Source organism: Myotis daubentonii, chromosome 18, assembly GCF_963259705.1.
Source record: "Myotis daubentonii chromosome 18, mMyoDau2.1, whole genome shotgun sequence".
Taxonomy (NCBI): Eukaryota; Metazoa; Chordata; class Mammalia; order Chiroptera; family Vespertilionidae; genus Myotis; species Myotis daubentonii.
The window spans coordinates 18870915-18886557 of record NC_081857.1 but is presented as its reverse complement, the minus strand read 5'-3'; the positions used below and the strand labels follow the sequence as shown (position 1 = coordinate 18886557).

Sequence of the window (15643 nt, the reverse complement as noted above, 5' to 3'; positions counted from 1 at the left end):
GTTGAGGAGTGTATTCTAGACTGAAAATACTTTTCTCAGACATCAAAGACATTGCTCCATTTTCTTTTGGCGTTCCCTGTTATTTTTGAAAATTTTGATGCCAATTGGAATATCATCCATTTGTACGTTGCTGCTCCCTCCCCTCTCCAGTCCTCTCTCATTGCTGGGACGTTATGATCTCACATCCAGAATTTCACACAGGTACATCTAACTGTGTGTAAACATTCACTAACACATCTTGGCGCCCGTAGGCTCTTTTTTTAATAGGAATTTTTTGACCCTCTAGTATCTTTGCACAAATGTTACTGAGTGAGGCCTTCTCTGACCACCCAGTTGAAGTTGCAGCCCTGCCCCAGCAACCAATCTCTCTTCCTTCCCTGCCTTATTTTTGTCCATAGCACATAGCAATCTCTAACATACTGAGTAATTTGCTTACTTCCCCACCCCTCTTCCATCATAGGAATGTGAGCTCCAAGAGGGCAGGGATTTCGGTCTTTTCTGTTTACTCTTTTATGCCCAGAACTCTGTCCAGCATCTAGTGGGTATTCAATAAATATTTGTTAAATAAATTTTTGTTTCATATGTAAGAAAGAGGAAATAAAAGCTCCATCTGCATGTGTAGGGCTTGACAACTGTCACACTTCACTGTAGATTAATTCTAGGGCCAGCTGTCCATGTGGAGGAGAGGATGTAGAGAGAGAATAGAAATCAGAAGTAAATCTATTAAAACAGATTGTTGAATTATTGGTGGTTATTTTTTCCTGAATTTTTCTGTATCATTTGAATTTTTATATTTATTGTAGAAATTTACAAAGGATTAAAAGTTAACAAAATGTGTTTTCAAGATGTTCCAGTGAGTATTATCCCAGTGTTAGCTCATCATGTGACCTGCCCAGGTGAACATCTAGTCAACACTTCCTCTTCATTCCAAGTCGCTACCTGATTCTCCTCTTCAGCTTTCCCCGTAGACTTTTAACTCCTTCACCACTTGAAAATACCACTTTAACTTAGGTATGGGTTTCTTTAGAAATCTTATCTTTGATAGGGTTGTTAAGATTTCTGCTACTAGGCAACAGAGTATGGTTCTGTCACTAACATCCTTTCATTTTTAGCAAAGTGAAGTCTTAAAATATTTTAATAAATTTGTAAAGATAAAAGCCAACTTTAAAATATTTCTTTGTCTTAAAGAAAAAAAATAGAGGAGGTAATAAATATAATGGGCTGCATATTTGACCGTGTTTCTTGGAAAAAACAGAACAAGCTTGGAAAGAGAGAGAAGGGTGAATATTTTAAAACAACACAAACAACATCCTGAGGCACCAATAAAGTCCAGGTCTGGTTTTCAAAGTTGGATTGATTCTTTGAAGAGCATATTGACTGACTCCACATATTGCATCTTAAACACACATAGACCCATTTACGCTATTTTTTAGATTGTGGAAGCAATGCTTCTGATTAGATAATGCTATTAAAATGCAAATAAAGATTCCAACTAAAATATCATACCATAAAATCGAGAGATAATTTCTCTAGCATGCTGTTTTGAATTCTACACTTTTACTTAAAAATTATATTATGAACATTTACCCTATTATGAAAAGTTCTTCAAAATTAAAATTTTTCAGAAGCATCAATGTACCATAGTCTACCAATGCATTTTTTTTCATATAATTTCTTTCCAGTATTTGTTATTATAAATAGAATGTAAAGAGCATCTCTGTGCAAAATAAAAACCACATTGTCTATATTTCCTTTTCACTTCTAATGACAGAATTCTAGAAGAAGAAACTCTGGTCAAATGATCAGAGGTTTTTAGGCTCCTGAACATACTGCAAATCCTTCCCTAGGTGATATGGACACTCCCCTCAGGCTTACCTGACAGTATCCACTATCTGACCTTCTCTAGCCCTGAGTTGAAAATGAAATACATAAAGGTGATGTTTAGATTTATGAGATTGATAAGCTGGATGTCCCCTATCTTTACTGACCATTTGTAATTCTCCATAAATTACCTTTGTCTTTTTATACTTTTTTTCTATAGAAATGTTAGTGTTTTTTATACAGATCTATGAAAACTTTGAAAAGAAGTGTTACCAACTCTTTGCCTGTTATCAGTGGCAAACATTTTTAAAAGTTTGTCATTTTAATGTTTTTCATGGTATTTTCTTTTTAGTTTAAGAGGTGAGAATTTTAATATTCAGAGTTTGAAACTTTATCTCACCCCATCTATTGGTCTTTTCCTTGCTCAAAGGGTTCTTCTCCTGAGAGCCACCTTATATTCTCCTAATAACTGTGTTGTTTTCTGTGCTTACATACATTGTATTATTTAAACATCACTGAAATTAATGCTTGTGTGGGACATATGGGATAAGGTAAGGACCTAACTTGATATTTTCTATATTCCATTTATCCAGTAATCCATCTTTTCCTTTGTTTTGTGATGTTACCTTTATCATATCTCAAGCTATTGCACATAAATAGAGGGCTTTCTTTTTTAGGACTATTCTCTTTTATTAATTCACTAGAGGCCGGTGCACGAAATTTGTACACTGGCAGTGGGGGAATGGGTCCCTCAGCCCACCCTGTGCCCTCTTGCAGTCCGGGACCCCTTGAGGGATGTCTGGCTACCCAGGGAAAGTTGGCCTAAGCTGGCAGTCAGATATACCTCTCGCAGTCCGGGACCCCTTGCTCCTTACTGTCTGCCTGCTCACTGCTCCTTACCACTTGGCTCACTGCTCCTTAGCACTGCTGCAGAGGTGGGAGAGGTTCCTGCCACTGCCGCTGCGCTCGCCAGCTGTGAGCCCAGCTTCTGGCTGAGTAGTGCTCCCTCTGTAGGAGTGCGCTGACCACCAGGGGGCAGCTCCTGCATTGAGCGTCTGCCCTCTGGTGGTCAGTACAGGTCATGGCGACTGGTCGTTCTGCTGTTTGGTTGATTTGCATATTAGCCTTTTATTATATAGGATATTTGTGCCAGCACCACCCTTTGCTGTAGCTTTACAGTATATCTTCTATCTGATAGAACAAGTTCACTCCTCCGCATTAGCTTTCCTTTCAAAACATTTTTATTATTCTCATGTATTTATTCTTCCAGCAAAACTTCCAAAGAAAAATCCCATTGAGAGAATATTGGATTGCATTAAACCTAAAAATTAAATTGGGTAAAATTGATATACTTGTAATATTCCACACAGACACACTGTATGTCTTTCCATTTATTTAAGCCTTATTTTATGTTTCTTGGTATAATTCTGAGGCATTTTTCACGAGGTCTGACACATTTCTTATTAAGCTTGTATTTCTTGGTGTTTGAGATTTCTGTTACTCCTGTGAAAGAGATTTTTGTCCTCATTATATTTTCTGGTTGTGGCTGGGATGTTTGAAATCCATGGATACTTATTATTCATTTATCTTGCTGAACTCACTTCTAATTGTTTTTTAGCTGATTCTCCAGGGTTTTTCTAGGTATGTGATCCTATCATCTGCAAATAATGATAACTTTGTTTCCTCTTTTCCAGTAATCACACTTCCTATTTCTGTTTTCTGCTGTAACCAAAATTTCTAAAATAATATTAAACAATAGGGAGAATAGCAGACATCCTTGTTTTGTTCCCAATGCTAATGGGAATGTCTCTAATGGTATTTTTGCAATAAATAATTATATAAGCTGCCCGTGAAAAATATGCTTTAATGCGTTTTATGAATTTATTCTTCTATTCATAGATAACAAAAATATTAATCCCCACTAGAAATGATTGTAATACTTTATCAGTGCCTTTCAAAATTGAATGATCATACAGTTTTTCTTATTTGATCTAACAATATAATATGACAATAAAATTTTTACAGCCATTCAGTTTTTTCTATCACCAATTATCCCCTTAAGCCCTCCTCCCCTCCCCTCTGCTTCCCCCCACAATCACCACACTGTTGTCTATGTCCATGAGTTTTTTCTCTTTTTTACTCAAAACCTGCATCCCCCAACCCCCATCTTCTGACAACTGTCAGCCTGCTCTCTATCTATTGATCTGTCAATATGATGTGATGGATGACAATACATTTTCTAATATTAAATCAAACTGATAGATACTACTTGGTTGTTATTCTTTTTATACTTTTAATTCACTTGGCTGTTAACTTATTTAAAATTTTAAAAATATATTAATTCTTATCTTTTTACCCTATCTCTGTTATGTTTTATTATTGAAAATAATAATGGCAGTTGCAATCATTTTTTTTAAAATATATTTTATTGATTTTTTACAGAGAGGAAGGGAGAGAGATAGAGAGTTAGAAACATCGATGAGAGAGAATCATCGAGCAGCTGCCTCCTGCACATCTCCTACTGGGGATATGCCCGCAACCCAGGTACATGCCCTTGACCGGAATCGAACCTGGGACCTCTCAGTCCTCAGGCCGACGCTCTATCCACTGAGCCAGACCGGTTTCGGCCAGTTGCAATCATTTTAAAAGCTTATACCATGTTCCAGACACTGCATTTTCTCATGTAATTCTTACAACAGTGACAAGTGAGATGTAGCATTGTCTGTATTTTGCAGAGAAGGCACCGAGGCCCAGAGAGGGGAGCCTGTCTCCGCAGCCTGTGCTACATAGTTTTGGAGAGTGAAATATGAGTTGGGTAGCTTTCCATGCTCTGGAACAGAATACATAAAATAGGGGGGGGGGAATCTGTTTCTTGACAAATAAAAAGACTGATTCAGATATGTTCAGGAGGCAGAGTGCTGCTGTGACAGTGCACGGACTTTGACACCAGGCACAGCTGGCTTGCTTTCCAGCTCTGTCCATCACTTAGCACTTAGCACTTAGCACTTAGCACTTAGTAAATAGAAACGATGGCAGCAGGCCTGCCTGTCCTGGCTCTGTGCTCCTGCTCTGGCCCCTCTTCAGTCTGGAAGACCCGCCGCTTCCTCTGCCCATCCAATTCCTACTTACCCTCAATACCAGCTGCTCTGGACAGTGCATCTCCCATTGAACGCCCAGCGCTCTGCTGGCCCTGTTCCTGAGTGTGGAGGCTGGTGACCCCACCTAGACATCCCATCGTATTGGTCTTTGCTTCATGGGTTAAAGACAATAGAATGAACATCCATTCCAGGGAAGAAACCTCTTCATTGTATAGAGTAGGAAACCAATATATAGAATGACTGAGGGACTTGTTCTAAGGAACAAAGTGGTACACTAGCTACAGGAGGGGGTAGGCATAGTGAAATAACTTGGTTCTGTAAAAATGGAAACACCTGGATGTGAATTATGGTTTGAGCAACCTGCTAGTTCACTGACCCCAGGCCTGTTCCGTCACCTTCCTGGACCACTTTGTCCTTCCTTACAAATCGGGAAGGATCATATCTTCTTTGTAAGATAGTTGTGATGATAAGAGATAAAGTATATAAAATGTCAGACATGTGCTGGATTTTACTGTAGGTTTCCAATTCTTTATTTTATTACACTGCCTCTTTCTATAGGACTAATTTATTTGAAAGTAGGCTCTGTATTGTATCAGTCCCCTATATTCTCTGTAACACACAGTTCAGTTCAGAGCATTCGGTGGGAGCTTCAGAAATACATTTTTAAAGGAAACAGTTGTTTTCTGAAAGAAGAACATTTGCATAAGTGAGTGTCTCTGGAAGAACAACACTCACTTAAATGAACAATGAATTTAATTCTACTCTCTTGTTTCCCCCCCATTCTTATTGCTCTATTGCTCTATTATGCCTTTATTTTTTATATCATTCCCATATGAGGCAAATACTGCATAAACACATAAAATGTTAGTAACAAATGAAATTTTTAGCCTCTAAGAAAGTAGTGTTCTTGAACAAGCCTTAGGGGTTTATATAGTTTTAATCTATGAAAAATAATTAAGTTCTTCCCAGTGTTCATTTGTATTTTAGTATTAAAGCTCCAGATATCAGAACTGAAAAGATTTCCAGACTCATGCCAGAAGGAAGCTTCTAAGTGTACTCTGGCACAAGGCCACCTGCAGGGTGAGAGAAAGTTCATGATTTCCCACTGTGTGAAGTCACATGGACAAAGTCCTTTTGTCCAAGTGGCCTTGTCATGTGACATCACTAAATATTTTTCACTTGGCCTTCCAATCACGTCCAAAGTGTCATACCCCTCGAAACAATTTGATGTGTGCATAATGGGAATTTGAGGTGAAGCTAAGAGGGGTCACCGGTTGGCAAGAATTGTACTGTGACTAGTGAACCAAATGCAGACATCTCCAAGTTTCCTCAGGACATGTACAAGGTGAGGAAAATTCAAATTAAGAGCCAAAGTCCTTTCAGGGCTGAGAAGTAAAAATAGAGTACTGGTCAGGTTAGTGGAGGACAAAGAGTAGATGAGTTTCTTTTGTTTGAGAACAGAGTTTGGATCAGCATGGATTTCATAGCTTTTTCGGGATTTGTACCTTTCACCAAAAGAAGCAAAGGCAAACTGATAATTTCTTAGAGAGCAGAAGGCAAAAAAATTGGAATTTAATTTCTCACATGGCATGAATAAAAACATGCAATGTTTTTCTTGTTTTGAAAAGTAACCAAAGGATTATTTGGCAAGAATATTTTTTAATTCCTTCTTTAAGCTACTCATTTTCCCGTCTTAAGCAGTCTTTGCTTCTTATACCAGATCCCATTCCCCTATAGCTGTTTAATCACATGAACCCACAAAGGCCTGTGTCTGCTGGCTTTATTCTGCAGATTCTCAATCAGCCCCATGAATGCCTGTTTTGACACCGTCTCGTTAGCAATTCTGTGCACTACCCAGGCTCCTCCTTTCCTACAATAACAGATCTTCATTAGACTTCCATTTTTCAGCCATTTAAATCCTGACTACAAATTTGAGAATATTATCTGGCTCATCTATTTACCAAACTTAGACAGCAATTTTCTCAAAGATACAATGGTTGTGACTTATCTCCACCATTTATATGTTAAAACAATATTTTTCTAAAGACAATATTACCATGCATTTGTATAGTTGTCAGGCAGGGGAAGCGTTATTTTCCTGAAGGATTTTTTGAGAAGGGACTGTTTTGCAAGTCCTCTGACACTCTCCAGTAGAAATAAGTGAGATAAAAATAAGTTGTAAGAAGATGGGAGATTCCTCCAGTGGTGTTAGTTACGAAATGATTTCTGGGGCCCCCGATGAAGTCTGCGCCTGGCTGATAAGCTGAGTAGATCGAAGGCCACTCAAGAATTGAGTGAGAGCAACACAACACAGGTCTTCCCAAATCTCTAGAAGGGCTTCCAACTTTCCTAATCACCTAGTTTTTGGCCATTGTCCAGGATGTCCTAGGGAACTCAGATCCTCTTTTCTTGGTGCCCTTGTGAGTATTGGTCATCCTATCTAATAAAAGCATAATATGCAAATTGACCTAATGGCCGAACAGCAGAATGACCATCCGGGACCACACTATGACACCCACTGGCACCAGGCCAGCCAAGGCAGGTGTGATGTGATTGGTCAGGGGCCCGGCCATTGCCCCATGATCACCCCACAGAGGGAGGCCCAGGCCACTGACCAGCGGGCTGCGACAGGTAGCCCCGGGAAGCCCAGGTCCTGGGTGCCGGCAGCCAGAGGGAAGCCTGGGTCCCAGGTGCCGGAGGGAAGCCGGTGCCAATAGCTGGGGGAAGGAAGGCCTACTCTTGCATGAATTTTGTGCATTGGGCCTCTAGTATTGATTTTAAAATGATGGTGCAGGGATTTCTAAAGAGAGAGTGGTGATTGGGATAGGGAAACTGGTGCTTTTTGAAGCTACAGAAATTTTTAAAGAAGAGTGAGAAAACATCAATTGGCCATCACAAAGAATGATGGTTAAGAAGTTGATGAGGATTATGGGAGCTCTAGAGACCCCAGTATCTCCACATCACATAACACTGGCTTTCATTCCTCTTTACATATTTCTCCTTGAGAATAAACCTCCCTGACAATCAGTCAAACTGAAAAAACCTACTGCACCACAGTTGGAAAAACAGGTCAGACTGTATTAAAAAAAGGGAAAATACAGGAATCCTGTATTTTTGTAGAGTTCTGTTTTGCCTAACCCTTTAAAAATTCTTAGATTCACCACATGGAGGTAAGACCAATGTGATACTTTCAGTATTTGATATGTGAATCTCATAATATGAGTTATCATTGCCCACTATAGTTTATAATGTGCTTTCTTTCGTATAATGTTGTTTCTCAAACAGAGATCATCGGAGATGTGACACGGGTATACACGATCAAAGAATAAGGGGCATCACTTTATTGTTCCTGCTGGTAAGACATTTAAAATGCTATTTTGTATTAAAACAAACACGCATCTATTATTAAATATAATGCATAATTCACTTGATTTTCTCAGATAAAACCTGAGCCTTCAAAGCAAAGCCACGCCTGAAATGTGCCACAAGGAGCTTTGCCTGCAGTGTGCTCAGAGCACTGAGGGTGCTTGGTGACAATCTTGTTGGGAAATCTTATTTCATTTTCCCAACAAGAAGTATAGTAGAGAACATGTTTATCCCTTTACCAAAGAGAGAACGAAGGCTTGGGAGGTTCAGAACTTCTCCAAGTCCCTTTGCCACTTTCTGCTGGGCAGTCCTATTCTAGAGTCTGTGTTCTCAGCTCTAGAAAGTGCTGCCTTTCAGTGCTGTGTGGTCAGTGCCATCCAAATAATTGTCCCTAATTGTGTGGGTTGAAATTCTTTGACGCTCCTTCCACCCACCAAGAGGTGGAGTCCAGCTCTCCTTCTTATGAATCTGGGCTGGCCTGTGTGCACTTTGAGCCACAGAGTAACGAGAAATGACACTCTCCCCTCGTCTGGGACAGCCTTTAAGAAACTGGCAGCTTCTACGTTGGTTGATTGAAGCCCTGGAATGCCCCACAAGAAATCAAACTACCCTGCCTGAGAGACTGTGGAGAGGCCCTGAGGCTTCATAGAGTAGGAGGAGGATATATGTGAGTAAAGACATCTTAGACCCAGCAACCCAGGAAGAACAATAGTGAAAGACCCCACGCAGCATCACATTGTACAGTAGAATTGCCCACCTGAGCTCTGCCTGAATTCCTGACCCACAAAATCATGAGATATAATAATAAAGTGTTTTTTTAAAAAACACTAAGTTTTGGGGCACTCTGTATGCAGCAGTCATTAACTGGGAAACTGCTCAAAGGGCATTCCCATTTCTGTTGCCTCTGGGATTTTTCAATGTTTCATGGAAATCTTACTGATATTCCAGATGTGATACTGTAATTGTCCTACTCATGGGCTTAATAAAGGGCCAGCAACTGAGAGAATTATGGCGACCCATCATCACTTGTTACATCAAGTCTGTAGATGAAGATGAATGTGAAATCAGAACCACCCGGGTCCCCTGCTCCGCTTCTGCATCTGGGCTGCTGATGGTTCTTCCCTGAATTCAAAGTGAGGCTTCGGGGGTCCATAGCCCACCTGCTCCACAAGTTAAACTGCCATGAGTTTTTGTGTCATAACTAGATATTTATATGGCTCTCCCGGGAAAGGTAAGTTTTTCTGAAACACTGAGTCATCCATCTACTGCATACAGATAAGCCATGGATGCATCAGAATGAAGATGTTTTTGAAGTGTTGGCAATGTCTGATCTCAGCATCTGTGTTAATGCAGGATGGGAAATAGAAAGCACCGATGCTTCCTTTTATGGACCTGGAACTCTGCTTAGCCACAGAATGCCAGCTGTCCCCAAGGTCCAATTGCTTACTGCTCAAGAACAGTCAATGTACAAAATAGAGCACACACTGGCAGAGAAGCCCTTGGCCACCATGCAGGTTCAAGAACAGTCGGGACTAATGCCTCTCAGATGATAATGCTTCCCTTTGTTAGAATTTCTAAGCATTTTCTCATAGAATCAAAATTTTGTTTTGCTTTAAGAAGATTCTTTTTTTTTTAAATCCCACCCAAGGATATGGTTTTTAATTGATGAGAGAGAGAGAGAGAGAGAGAGAGAGAGAGAGAGAGAGAGAGAGAAGAGAAGAGAAACATTGATCGGTTACCTTTTGGGACCCACCACCTGGCTGTGTGCCTTCACCAGGAATCAAAGCCGGGACCCTTCAGTGCATGAGATGATGATCCAACCAACTGCACCACACCAGCCAAGGCTAGAATTAAAATTTTTAAACATTTGTTTTGTTTGTTCACTTGTTTTGGTGTTTACAACAACCTGAACTGTTTATTTACAGTCTGAAAAAACAATATGGAATGCTACTATTTAAATGAAAGCCCCTAATAGCTACTTACTGATAACTACTAAAAATCCATCATGGCTTCCCCAGTGCCAGCTTATTTTGCCTTAAGTCTTTCCCTTCACTATTCTCTAACCACTGTGCCTTTACTAAGGACTTATTATATGCCAGCCTCTGTGCCAAGTTCTGTAGAGGCATTATCTGATTTAATATTCATAACAGCCCTAGGAAAGAGATAATATTACTGCTATTTTATAAATAAGTTAACACCAATAAATTATGTAACTTGGCCGAGGTGACATAAATACTGAGTGTTGAAGCCAGATATTTGACTTTATATATACTGACTCAACTCCTAAATGTGTATATAAGTGAGATTAGGTACCTCCTTTAAAAAATTTTGGTATTAAAGTTGTGCTGTCTTTGTAAAAGGAACCAGGAGCTCCAATCTTTTTTACTATGGCTAGAATCACTTAAATGACATATAACTAGCTATTCTTTAAAGGTTAGATAGATTTCAGCCCTGAAACGAATAGGTAACATTTTTAGTAAAATATCTTTTTGACCTTTCCATTGTCTTCTGTGGTAATTGGTCTGCTCAAAGTTTTTCATGTCTCCTTCTTGGATTAATTTTGGTCATTTATATTTTACTGAAAATGATTAATTTCTTCCAGATTTGCAAAGTTGTATCCATAGAGTTGCATGTAATTCCCTATTATAATATTTTTAAAACTCTCCTACATTGTAGTTTGTCTCTTTTCTCATCCCTATTTTTTTTAAATATTTTTACTTCCTTAAGCAAGTCGGCAATAGGTTATACATTTCTCTGGTTCCTTTGAAATACTAGCACTTAGATTTATTTATTGTTCTACTAAATTTTATTTCTCATTAGGTTAGGTTCAGTTTTTTATTTTTGTAAATTCTCTCTTCCTAAATTGCAAAATAAGGTTTTCTTATTCTTTTTCTAATTTACTAGATAGAAAGCAAATTTCTCCATGTTTCATTTTTCTTACTAAAATAATAAAGGCATTAGGACCACCTATTATTATTATTATATTTAAGTTCATGTATGAAATATTCTTTTTCATACTTTCCATAGAACTTGGAATATTATCATTAAGATTTTCTTGACCTAATGGTGATTTAAAAATATATTTCTTTTTTATTGTTTGAAGTATTATAAATAATAGTACATATGTCTCCTTTTTCCTTCAATGACCTCCCCCTGGCCTCCCTTACCGCCCCTTCCCCCTCCCCGCCCCCCGCACATGCCCTCACACACCCCCTCCCTCAATGTCTGTGTCAATTGGTTATGCTTATATGCATGCATACAAGTCCTTTGGTTCTTAATTTCCAAGTAGTTAATATTTTTTACTTTTGGTCAACATTTTATCATATACTCCTACAGAAAATGGAATCTAGCATTTTCTAACTAAAGAATAAAAGAGCATGAATAATTAGGAATTATTCAAGGAGTGCAAAGTTGGTTGTACATTAGGATGTCAATCAAAGTAATTCATTAGAACAACAAGGGGTAAATGGTATTTACTAAATTCAACAATCCTTCTGCTAATACTCCAGGTAGGGGATGAGACTTACAGAAGGGTTGAGTGAGGAGCTCAGCACATGTTATCCCCCCCAAAAGCAATAAAACTAGACAAAATTGTAAAAAAAAAACCAATCATTTCAGACTCTAGGAATTAACCAAAGCAAACAAGTTAAAAAGTATTATGTACTCCTGTTACCTTCCTTGTTGTAAAGTCTCTTTTGTCTAATATTATTGTAGTTACTTAAACATTCTTTAGATCAGTGTTTTTATCTTTTTCACTTTTAACCTGCTTGTATCTTCATATGTAAGGCAGATTTCTTATAGAAACATTATATATTATTTACAGGTACTTCAATTATTAATGTGGTTAGGTTTACATACACTCTGTTGCTATTTATTTTCTATTTGTCCCACCTATTCTTTGCTTTTTTTCCCTGATTTCTCCTGCTTTAAAAAAATGTTTTTTTGTATTTTATTGTCCCCATTATTGACTTGTTAGATACATCTCTTTCTTTTGTATCTTTATCTTATCACAGTCTACCTTCAAATAAATGTACAATACTTGCCATATATTTTAAGAGCCTTACAACAGTGTACTCCATCTTCTCCCCTCAAACAAACATTGTTGTATTACTTTAGTTCCATATATGTTATAAACCTCACAATAGATGTGAGTAGGGAAAAGCCCAGTTCTCCACCTGTGTTTCTCTTTACTCTCACACTACTACCACACTCACACTTCTGACACCAGATGTGTGGAGATTTTCCCCAGAAAGTAATACTATGACACCAGCTGGGTGTCCTACAATTTAACTCAACTCTGACACTATCTACCTGGAGATGGCATCAGATCACAAAGGTTAGGGGCTCAGTCCTAAAAAACCGCCCCTCCCCACTTCAGATACCGGTCACAAGTTGAGGTTGTCACCTGGCTTCTAACAGATTGGCTATAACTCACAGGTGCAGAGCAGATCGCAGAACTCAGGACAACAGTTTGCTTATTTACCACCTTAGGACACAAATGAACATTCAGATGGAGAAGATGGATAGGGCCAGGTGTGTGGGAAGGGGTGCAGAGCCTCCATGCCCTCCCCAGGTGTGCCACTCTCCCAGCACCTGCACATGTTCACCAACCTGGGAGCTTTCCAAACCTCATGATTTTGAGATTTTCATGGAGGGTTCATTACATAGGCATGATCGATGGATTATTAATTCAATTTCCAACTCCATCTCTGAAGAATGGGGGAGAAGAGTAGAAGCTGAAAATTTGAAGCTTCTATTCTTGACTTGGTCTTTTTTTGTGACCAGCCCCTACCCAGGGGCCCACAAAGAGTCACCTCATTTAGAACAAAAGACACTGATATCACCCTGGAAATTCCAAGGGATTTAAAAACTCTATGTCAGGAACTGGGGTCAAAGACCAAATTCTAGAACAAAAGATGCTCCTCGTACTCTTATCATTTAGGAAATTACAATGGTTTTAGGAGCTCTGTGCCAGGAACCAGGGCAGAGGCCAACATATATTTTTTTCTATTATCTCACAGCTTATTACTTTTCTTTAAACAGTCAATTACCATTTAAAGAGATTTTAAAAGTGAAAAAAAAGTATCTTATATTTAACCACATATTTACCATTTCCAGTGCTCTTTATTTCTTTGTGTTGATCCACATTTCTTCTAGTATCAGAACCTCCTGCCTGAAGAACTTCTCTTAACACTATTTGTAACATAGACCTTTCAGTTTTTAGTCCCCCTTTTTAAAAGTCTATATTTAACTTTCATTTTTGGAATAGCTTTTTATCCTTTATCTAGATTGATGAGGTTTTCTTTCAGTACTTCATTGTCTTCTGGCTCTGACAAGAAGTCTGCTCTCTTCCTTATTTCTCTTCTCTCTACATTGTGTTTTCCCCTATCCTCGTCTGCTTTTAAGATTTTTACTTATCACTATTTTCAATAATTTGATCATGATGTGTCTTGGCAGGATTTTCTCTGTATTTCATGTGTGGTTCATTGAGTTTATATTTGCAAGTTTAGAGTATTCATCAAATTTAGATATTTTTCAGCCATTATTTCTCCAAATATTTTTATCTTTTTCCCCCTTCTAGGGTTCTAATTATACATATGTCAAATGGCTTACTATTCTCTCACAAGGTTTCTCCTGTTCTGTGTTTCATTTTAGATAAATTTCTAAGATCGTGGATACTTTTTCTGTGGGGTCTAAGATGCTGTGAACCCCAGTTAGTGTAATTTTCATTTCAGGTATTACAATGGGAAAAATAAAGTAGGGAGGGAGATCAACCCCAGGTAGTTATTTTAAATATGGCCACCAGTGCAAATCTTACTGATGGGTAACATTTAAGCAAAGACCTGAAGAAGGTGACGTCAGGAAATTCATGTCTTCATAATCTTTCAAAGTGTTTTCTATTATACTTTTAGCGCTTTCTCTTTTCTCTTTAATCTGTTATTTTCATCTAATATGGCAAGGATAGATTTTCATTGTCTTCTGTGTGTTCCCTTTTGTCTCACAGTCTTCTTAATTGTGTCCTTTTACATTTTTTCCCATTTGTCTCTCTCCTGTCTTCATTTCCCTTACTATTGGTTCCTTTTTCTGCTTCTCTTTTGGCTTCTGTATCAGCAATGGTTTTATTTTTCTCTTTATTCTTTCCAAAGCTTTGACTGCTCACTCTTGATCTCCTTTCACCTTGTATATGAAGACTTTTATTTCCTCTTATATTCTTATTTCTGGAGATCACATCTTTAATTTAGTTGATATCTAGAGGAAACATTCTGTGGCATGTCTTCCTCTGGGGAATGTTTTTTATCTGAGTTTTGCTTACCATGCATTGTTTTCTTTGTGGCTGCTTTGTGATTATTACTCAACTTTGACTGGGACCAATTCTTTGCGGACCAATTACTTACAAAAATTGTCTGGGAAGGGTTCATGAACTGAATACTGACAGAAGATGGCTTGGGCTTAGGACTTTATTTCCTACCACATACATGCATGTCTACATTGCATGTTCTCAAATGCTAATGTTCTAGAGCCACCTTTGGGGTAAGCTGAAAGCTCATTAGTCCCTTGTATGCCATGTTTTGTTGTTGTTTTTTTAAAGTGGTGGTTTAGTATTTATTGTTCCTGATTATTTTCTTTGCCTATTATCAGCAGTTTCTGAACTGATTGTCACTTACTTCTTCTTATAGAAATGGCAGGACCACACAGGTTATCTATCATTCAGCCCCTCATCTCCCGTCTGCCTGTGATGTTAATCTAGGTTTGGGATACTCACACAACCCACCTCCCCCCTGCCAGAGCTACTGCTATAGAAAGTGAATAATGGTTTGGCTCTCAGCATGGCCAACTACTTTGAAGAAACCCATGTGCTCCTCCAGCTCTGTGTGGTTGTCATCCCCTTCTTGCTGTGCCCCCCATGTGTGGTCCTCATGTTACTGTGTTTGACAGCTATTCTTCATAGACTATTGTTCCCTGGCACTTCTTCCTTAGTTCATGTTCTTCTCTGGGATTCGTTATTATTGTTTTATTGTTGTTATTGGTTTCACATAGGAGAGTGGATTAGAAGAGTCTTCATTCTAATCTTTAATTGGAAGTTTCTATTATTTATTTTAATTCGATTTCACTCAATAAATACTTATTGAATGCCTACAAAGAATAAGGTATTGTGCTTAGCATTGGGAAGAGTAAAAGATGGAGGTAGAAAATCACAGAAAGTGCTTAAAGAACACAAGTAACCCTATTCTATTGGAGCACAAGGAGAAGGAAAGAAACCCACACCCGTCAATGTAGTGGCAGTAGGAGTGTTGTTTCAGCAGAAAAGTCTTTGCAATTTTGCCTTAAGTGAAATAGTCCTATTTATGTGCTGGGAG

At 38.4% G+C, this 15643-nt stretch overlaps 1 long non-coding RNA gene across 2 annotated transcripts in view; it reads left to right on the top strand.

Moving 5' to 3' along the window:
• LOC132220765 (uncharacterized) overlaps positions 1-9956 on the top strand; it is a 70020-nt gene extending 60064 nt beyond the window's left edge. For both annotated transcript variants that reach the window (XR_009449861.1, XR_009449860.1), the window contains 2 exons: positions 8205-8274; positions 9639-9956. This is a non-coding gene — a long non-coding RNA (uncharacterized LOC132220765). The remainder of the gene's footprint in view (positions 1-8204; positions 8275-9638) is intronic.
• Positions 9957-15643: the final 5687 nt, after the last annotated feature.